Source organism: Falco cherrug, chromosome 13 (assembly GCF_023634085.1).
Source record: "Falco cherrug isolate bFalChe1 chromosome 13, bFalChe1.pri, whole genome shotgun sequence".
In the NCBI taxonomy this organism is placed as follows: domain Eukaryota; kingdom Metazoa; phylum Chordata; class Aves; order Falconiformes; family Falconidae; genus Falco; species Falco cherrug.
This window is the reverse complement of record NC_073709.1, coordinates 27,445,403-27,454,349: the sequence shown is the minus strand read 5'-3', so window position 1 is coordinate 27,454,349 and position 8,947 is coordinate 27,445,403. Positions and strand designations below refer to the sequence as shown.

The 8,947-nt window shown below is 46.9% G+C and overlaps 1 long non-coding RNA gene across 1 annotated transcript in view; it reads left to right on the top strand.

Annotated features, from left to right (window-relative positions):
* Positions 1 to 1,582: 1,582 nt before the first annotated feature.
* LOC106631743 (uncharacterized) overlaps positions 1,583 to 8,947 on the top strand; it is a 42,442-nt gene continuing 35,077 nt past the window's right edge. The window contains exons 1-2 of the long non-coding RNA XR_008735039.1: positions 1,583 to 1,732; positions 2,874 to 3,039. This is a non-coding gene — a long non-coding RNA (uncharacterized LOC106631743). The remainder of the gene's footprint in view (positions 1,733 to 2,873; positions 3,040 to 8,947) is intronic.

Here is an 8,947-nt window from a genome sequence, read left to right as displayed (position 1 = left end):
GAAGAACAAGGGCTGATAGATTTGGAGCACACAGTTTTAATCCTGACATTTAATGAACAGTTTCCCTGCTGCACGGACTGGCATAAGGCCCTTGAAATTCCCAGATGCAGAGGCCCTTGTTTTGTATCTGGCTCCTTCTGGAGCAGGAGGTATTTTCTGTATTGGAGGGCTTCTGCTATTTTGATACTTACCTACTCTCCGAGAAGCCATAGAACCAGGATGACTTTGGGCTGGATGTAGTAGGTTGCATTTTAAAAAAGAGCTTCTGAAAAAAAAAAAGCCCAAACAACTACAATCTGTATTCTTTCTTATGCATCCAATGTTTATGTTACCCAAACGTTTATGCATTCAAGTTATAGTCTATATTTGCAATCACAGTTTGTTGGGCTTTCAGATGTGTGGTTTTAAACCCAACCCACATCCTTCTGTAAGAATATTTTAGGAGGGTGCTATGGATTCCCCACAGGTGGGTGCACAATGTCTGTCTGCTGTGGTGGAGATCCTGTTCTGATCCAAGGTTGCAGCAAGAAGTGGGGAAATAATGGTGGTCACAGGTGGGTGACAAAGGGTCAGCTAAATTCCCTGACCAATTTAGACTGTAGTTGGGATGAAGTTAATGAATCTTCCAGTTAGGGCAAGGTGGAGGTTCAGTAAACCTGGGAGTAGAGGGTGTGCAATGAAATGTTGAGGGACGTTAATGAGGTATTCAGTGGGGATGGGGAAGCCTCTGTCTCTTCAGGGACACAGCCTTTGCCTTCTGATGCAAAGATGGAATTTATCGTTGAGTCCTAGCTGTGTTTTACAGGCAGAGAGTTATTTCGCTATAAAACTCTAGACGGTGAGGCAGAATTGTAATGCCTACTGCCAACTCTTCATAGGAGTCACTAGAGCAGCCCTGTAGGTTTGTGAATCAGCTTGTCTCTGCTAAAGTGATGCTGGCTGTCTGATGGAAGAAGCACGTATCTTGGTCAATAGACATAGCAGGCATTTGAATAACTGTGAAATGTCACTGACTACTTCTATATTAGTAAATTAATTACACCTGGAAATATTCCCAGGCACAGAGACCGGTCAGCATAGAAGAGCTTGCATCTATGCTAGTAAAATACTATCCACTTCCAAAGAGGGCGGCTCCGTGGTGATGGCCAACTGAGATTAGGTCCTTGACTCTGGACTGTGCCCGGGAATGGCTGGGGAGAGCAGCAATTGTCACGGGCTGTGAAATGCTTGAACAGCTTACTAATACAGACGATCATAGTTCATCCCCAGCTGCTGTTTAATTGATGAGGCCCTTGGTCCCTGAGCTTCTGCGCTGTTTTCCAAGGTAGCAGTACCTCAGTACCTGCAGACAGAAAAGGAGATGAAGCTGGTGGTGGTGTTCTTGGGACCTGAGGTTGAAAGGTTTCTTCTTTTTCCACGCCTGTGCCGTGCTGCATCGGTGCATGGGGTGAGCTGGGAGGGGCAGGGCTGCCCGGCTCAGCAGTGCAGTCAGCAGATAACGCTATCGTTGCGGCTGCTTGCATGGCTCTAAAAACAAAAGGCACAAAGCAAGTGGCACGTTCGATATGGTGTTGCACTTTGCTTTACCTCCTTCGAGTCCTAGTACGTTCCGCCCCCGCCCCCCGCGTAGTGTTCATCCATGTTTAATACAGCTCTGTGTCTGTTTAACAGCGTATCGCTGACCACCCCGTGTAGAGGAGATGGAGACAAAACTACGGCAAAAGGCTTCAGGGTAAGTGTGGGAAAATAAACCCGTGAAGACTTTATGCAAGTCATTGAAACAGCACAGTAGGGCCACAGCCGAGGGTAAGGAAATTTTTGTAAGTAAAGGATTGCATAATTTGAGAGGTAGAAGACAACCCTTTTTTCAATATACACCTTAAAAATCAGTCATGTAAAAAGCATCTGATGCAGATGAACCTGTCCCCCGAGTTTTAAACCAGGCAGTACAACAGGTGGTGGGACATCAGCACAACAAATGCCATGTCATCCTGCAGAACAGCACTTGCTTTAATTAGATATTTCTCTTCTAAATTGCCGTATGAAGTAGGGATGGTAGCCTTTCTGCATACCCCAGTTTCCCTCATCCAAATGGTTCACAGAAACCATTTTCTTATGGCTAGGCATAAGAGCCCAGCAGGGTGCAGGGGCTACCCTACGACAAAACACCCCCGGCAGCACGGAGCCTGCAGCTCTTTGCTGGCTGCTGCACATTCGCACCCAGATGATTCTGGGGATCTTGCCACCTGGGGAACACCTTTCTACTTGTGAAAGTCTCTGGCACGGTGTAATTTCTAAGTGTGAGCAGGTGTTTGGTCAGCCCTAAATTATCTGGGTGTAGCTTGGTAAGTCGTGGCAGAGGGAGATAATCAGGACCCCCAAAATAATTGTGCGCCTTTGCACGGTGCTGAGAGGAGCTGCTGCCCAGCCCTTGCTGAGGAGGAAGAGGGTCCCGCTTGTCCCCCGGGCCACTCCAGCTCAGGAGGAGAAGACCTGTGGTGAAGCAGACCCGTGCCTGTGCTGTGGTGAAGGGGCATCACGCACCCCCCAGGACAAACAACTTCAGCTGCTGCTGGGGAAGAACTTGGCGAGGCTTTTGGGGAGGGAAGGGCAGGAACCTGTGCAGCTCCCATGGTGGCCCCCGCCACCCTGTTTTCTGAGCACCAGCTGTGCTTTCAAGCACTGTTTCTGAGGGCATCCAGAAGCGGGCAGAGGCGCGTACGTCTTTCTGCCTCCTACTCCTGCATGCTTTTTACGTGAAGGGAAGAGACTGACTTGGGTTGAGGCTTTTTTACAAATTCCACTAATTCCCATTGCGATTCCAGATGCGAGCTTTTTTTTTGCAGTAACTCTGATTTGCCTCTGTGCTTTAGTATCTGAAATATGAAATCCGATCTTAACCGACGAGCTCCTGACACTCACGGTCACAGTAAGTCCGTCTACCCCTGACAGTGACACCGGCTCATCCTTTATGTGAATACCCCGGTGCTGTATGTCTGCACTGAGAAGAAAGGAAAAGGCAAAGGCGGAGATCCCGAGGTATAGTTCTCCAAAGGGCTATAAAGTTCTATAAACGATGAAACGGATTATGCTTCCTCCTGGTTGTAAGGCAGGGTACTGCTCCTCCAAGAGGCAAACTGATCATTTGGGGTTAGTGGTGGGGCTGATGCGAGGGCTGTCCCCAAAGCCTGCCCTGGGCAGACTGGGAATCACTGTCCGTGCCGTTCCCTCAGCTTTGCCAGCCCAAGAAGGAAGGGATTCGGCCCCCGATGCAGGAACACGGCAGCAAGTTATCTGCTGGTGGAAGCAAGCACAAGTGTGCTGGCTGGAAGAAAGTTCTGGCTGTTTTCACTCGCTGAAAATTTGGCCCTGTGCTCCGCTCTCCTGCATGTGGCAGGGAACTGGGCTGCCGGCACAGCGAGGAGGGGTTACACAGCCACTCAGCGGTCACCTTAAGGGGATGGAAATTTATTTTTCTGGCTGCAATAGGGATCTCCAGGGGCCATGGAGCAGGATGGCAATGACCCCCCGCCCCCCTCCTGCTGATGGCGGTGCTTGTTCACGTGTATATATACATATACACCCATCTATATTATTTCTGGCAGAAGACAAAGGCTTCTACTAATTATGTTATATTTGCAGCCCCCCAGCTAACACTGGTGTTGTGTTTCCTTCTGAAAGACAAATGCTGTCTCTCTTAAGCACTCCGTGTTCTGGCCAAAGAGTGATCACGTGAGGCGGCAGCAGCGGGAGGCCGAGGGGAAGAAAGCGGAGCCCGGCTCACAGGGCTCTTTCAAAGCGGTTGTTCACTCGGCCAAGGAGGTCGGCAGCTTGCCTGTGCCCTCCTTGAATCCAGCATCTATCGTGCAGCCCCATGTCCGTTGCTGCATGGGTAAGGGTAACCTCCTTTGTATGGGGGACATACACCCCCCCCCCCCAAAAAAAAAAAAAATACGTCTGGGCAGATGTGGCCTCAGGACAAGGAGCTGTAAGGAAGTGAGGGATGGAGCACATCTCTCTCATAGGACAGAGGTGGTTTCCACAGCAAGTGCCAGTAGCAGTGGGTCTGATGAAATGGAGAAATGTCTCATATATAACACACACTTGCACCCATGTATATGAATGTACTTATTTTTGCACACACACACACATGTGCGTACGCACACACATGTGATACTGACTATATATGACCATATTTGTTATTGTTACCATTCAGCAAATGAGAGTTTTTGCTTTAGTCACAGCGCCGTAGAAATGCCACTCGTTGGGTATACCCGATATGATATATCCTTCCAGCTTATCATTTTGAAATTGGACGGATTTAGTGTGTCAGAATTGCGTAGTTGCCTTTAAATTGTTGTGTGTCTGCCTGGTAGAAACTGCCAAGGTCTAGTGGCGGGGGTTTGAGTGTGTTTGGTGTCTTTTCTGTACCATTAATGAGCGCTGCCGTGTGGATCCCAGCTGTGTGAGGAAGCCTTCTGCTAGGCACTGGAGTTGTGAGAAGGGCAGAGGCAAAAGAAGCGGAGTAGACTTGTGAGGCTCACTCTGACTTTCCCTGCTGTGTGATCTGGGCAGAAAGGAGCACAGAAGTGGTCTTTGAAAGGTAGCTAGACATGCATGGTGAGGAAAGAAGGCGGCATGGATGGGCAAATGCAACCAGTCCCCTGGGAAAGTCCTCCTGCTGCTTCTTGCAGTGGGTAGTTGCTACTGCACCATGTTTTTTGGTTGGCAACAGCAGCCATAATCTGACCAGCCTTTATCACCCCTCCCCAAGTGTGCCGGGTCCTGCTCCACCCTGGCTCTATCTGGAGACACCAAACTCTGGCACCTCCATTCCCTTCCATTATTTTCCTTCCACTTGCTTTTCTCAGATCCTTTCTCCCTTGTCACCCAGTGCCTCCCTAATCTCCTTTCTTCCTTGCCCATCTGTCTGGGGCTGCCAATCTCTCCCTCACCAGCGTGCTGCTGGCCACCTTGTGCTTGCTATCTTTCTGCTTGGAGTCCTCTCTAGTTTAGTCCTGGAAAAAAAAGTCTTAAAAAGAGGTGTTCACAGTGGCCAGAGCCAGGGCTTGAAAGAGCAGCCAGCTTGAAAATTAATTTGCTCTTTACAGAACTGCTGCTCAGTTTTATATCTAGACCTGGAGGTTGAAAATACACTGCTGGCCATTTTTCTTTTTTCTTGAAAACTATCAAGTGGTGTGTTAAAGGTTAGAAAATTTGAAGATGTGAAAACTCAGCTCAGTTACCATGTCTAAGTAGAATTGTCTTTTACTACTACTACTGCTAACAAGAACATAAAAAGGAAAGGCTGTGGTGACTAGTTTCAAGCAATTCAGAGAAGGGGATCAATGCAAAGACAGCCTGCAATATTGCTACTTAAGGAAACAGTTGTGAACCCTCAAAGCTTTTGTGGGAAGCCAGGTAAATTCAGGGGTACAGGAAGAATTTGGCCAGAACCTTTTCCCCATCCTCCGTCAGGGTCACGCAGTGACTCCTGAGACAAAGCTCCCTTCGGCCACCGAGTGCTCACCCATGGGCAAAGACCACAGACACTCTCAAGACCAACTTTGAGGTCCTGTCCATCCACAGCACTGGCAAACCACCCTTTTTTGGAAGGTTTTCATCTTGTTTGAGACCAGGCTGGCTAGGCTGCAGCCAGACGGGGCTGCCACAAGGCTGACTGAGCCCAGCCCGCTCCCGTCGGCCTTTGCCGCCTCCAGCAGCTGTGCTCGGAACAACCCAGAGCATCCTGCTGATGTGTGATGGGTCTCAAGACATCAAAAGCATTTTAGAGAGCTTGGGGTGAAAACAAAATCGAGAAGGATGTGCCTGTGTGTGCTTCTTGTTTGTTTGGGGTGGGGAAGGAAGGAGGGTGTTTTGGGTTCAGTTACAATAGAAATTTATATGTGTTCTTTACTCAGCACTATGTGCTTTAGCATAAACCTCCTGACCCCTAGGGAACTGCTGCTGTCATGATAACAAGCAGGCATTATGAGTTAATGCCTGTTATAACATTTCATATGGTAAAAGATTTCCAGGGTTTACGACTTTGAACCTGTTATCCTATACCAGATTAATACAACTGTATTTACAAAAGTGATTACAAGGGCACTTCTCTCGAGATAGGCAACTTTTCTTGTATGAATGATTAAGCAATTCTGACTGATTTGACTGCCGTTACACTTTTTAAGCAAAGAAGTCTAACAGATCTTGACCGAAGATTCCAGGCACTTAGCCTTTTAATCTGGTTAATTAAAAATGGGGTTCTGCTGATTTGGAAGACTGGTGATTCTACCTTCACTGAGACCACGGGTATTGCAGGAGCCGTGGGTCTGAACCTCATGGCCCTCCACTGTGACACTCGCCACCGCTGCTTGTTTTGCCTGGCTGAACCGGTGCCTCTGTCCTCACAATCTGCCCCCCTGCTCCAGGCTTTCAATGATAAGACTATGTTAATAAGGCTGATTTGTGTTTGCCCGGTTGAGCATTGTAAAGAAACCCTCTGAAGTCTTGTTTGACTATATACTGAGGAGTAAATGTTTAAAAATGTTAATCTATATAGAAATGTCCTAAAGTTTATTGCTCTTAATATTACTAATCATTCCTTTACTCCTAATAAAGCACCTGAGAACAGTCAAAGGTCAGAGCCCTTTTTTCGCCAGATGTACTAGAAACATAAAATGAGTGACACTTCTGAACGTGAAGAGTTTAAAATGTACAGCAAGTTCTCAAACTTCCTGCTAATTTGGGGATTTTTTTGATGTGAGTTTTACTTTTGGTGGGGTTTGGTCTAGCTGTGGTGAAAGGGGTGTCAGGAGCTTGTGTAACTTTTGCTTCTTGCTTGCTTTGTCTTGACTTTAGGAGCCGAGTCCAGTTATGAGCTACTACATCAGGATTTATGTGTGTAGATATATTTTAATCAGTGAACTCATTGATTTCAGTAGCTCAATAAATAGCTTAGGCTTAGTAAAGAGACTAAGTTAATGAGTCCATTCTTCAGCTCTGACAGGAGTGCTCAGGCTGGCTTCCAGACCTGGTATCTATGCCAAGCTTCGTGCTTCACCTGCAGATTCCAAAAGGAAGGGATTTGGTCCCTGGTGCAGGCCTGTGGCATTCGAGGGATGATACCCTTCTGCAGGTTTTGAGTTGCCAGTATAATTCAATTAATGCTTTTCAAGAAATATTTCATGAAGTCCTATATGAAAGGCAAACACAAGCAGCCAGGAAACAACCTTTACTTTTGTGGAAATCGTGCTGAGCTGGAGTTGTCTGAGAGTATAGGCTCTACACTATCAGGAATTTTATTATCTGCCTGAAACAGATCCCTTTTTTGTTATCTGCTTACCACATTGTGTAGCCTGAAATCTGCTTTGGATGCCATACACAGAATAACTTCAGCATTTATTTCAAACAGTGGAGGTTTCTTATTGAGCTAGTAATCATCTACTTAGCCTGCCTTTTGAAAGCACACACACCTCTTCTTTTACACTGCCCAGGGACCTGCTGGGTCTGACCCTGGGGTTTGGGTTGGATGCTCAGGGCTGGGAACCCCAGTGCTGCTGTGGAAGTTTCTAATGGGCCTTGAGCTGTCTAGTCATATAATGGCTATCAGTAGGGCAGCAAAGAGCATCAACAGGGCATGGAACTATACCAAAGGTGGGGAGCTCCTTCAAAGGTGGGATGAAAGAAAAACTTTAAAATGAAGAGTGTGGCAATGCTCTGACAACTTGTTTCTCTGCTTTGATGTCACTTGTTGAAGATGAGCCTGTTGAAACAAGTGGCAGCTTAGTCCTTATGTGTCAGAGTAACGCTAGGAGGGTATTTTGTGAAGACTTCTAAAGAATAAAAATCTTTGCTGCTCCTCTTTTCAGTACAGCAAGGACTGGTACAGGGACTCCTGCTGTGGGAGGGGAGGGGCAGCAGGGAGTCAGGAGGACTCATCTGGTGTGGGTCGACTTGACCAACAGACAGGCTGCTCTGGAGAGCTGAGCTTCTTCACACCACGAGAGGTTTTGGGAGACGGCAAGAAGCAGCAGACTGCTGGCAGCTGACAGTTCCTGTTAGACTTGCTTTCCTGATCAGAAGCTCTTCATGGCGAGAGAAACATAAACTTTATGTGGTAATTCCTTGGCAGGCTTGTGTGGTACTTAAAAGACGTGTCCCTGATGAGCTGCTCTATACTCGCTGTATGGGTTCAGTCAGACACCTACATCTCAGAATGAAATAAGCTAATGATGTAAACCAGACCACGCTTTAGTTTGTATTCAATGGAAAAAAAATCAGAATGGGTTATGGTATCGCTATTATTTTAGTGATATCTTTGGTTACACATGCATCTGTCAGGACCTGGTGCAAATAAGCAGAAAATAACATGACACACAGGATCTGATGTATTTGCCCTTCTGTAGTTGATATAATAGATTCCTCCTCATCCCCAGGTACTCAGGCTTTCCTTCTTAATCATTTTTTTCATGCACCAACTGTTGAAAGCCTGTCTTTTTCTGACATTTTTTTTTCTTTTAACTTACCTTTAGTGTATGATTTCCTAGGGATTTTGTTTGTTTACATAGGAACAAACTGAACTGGCAGTGCCCTCAGGGGGCTGGAGACACATACGGCAGGGGGGGGACCTCTGGCTTGAGCAGAGACCCTCTGCGTGTGCCAGCACTTTATTAGGATGAAGGTTTTTTTGATGGTGAGTTTCATAGACAGTCAATGAAGATGCTTGTGGGACATACGCTCCTGCCTGCAGTATTTCCATCCTTGTTTCTTTCTCATTTTCTTTCTTTTCTTTCACATCTCCACCATCAGGAGCTAGCCTTCCCCCCACTGTATGCTTTTATGTCTGTGTGACAGCAAGTCTTGTATCCTCTGCAGTTTCCCTATCCCATTCCCAGTTATCTCCTTTCACTGTCTCTATTCTAAGTTCATCTAGTCACAATCCTCA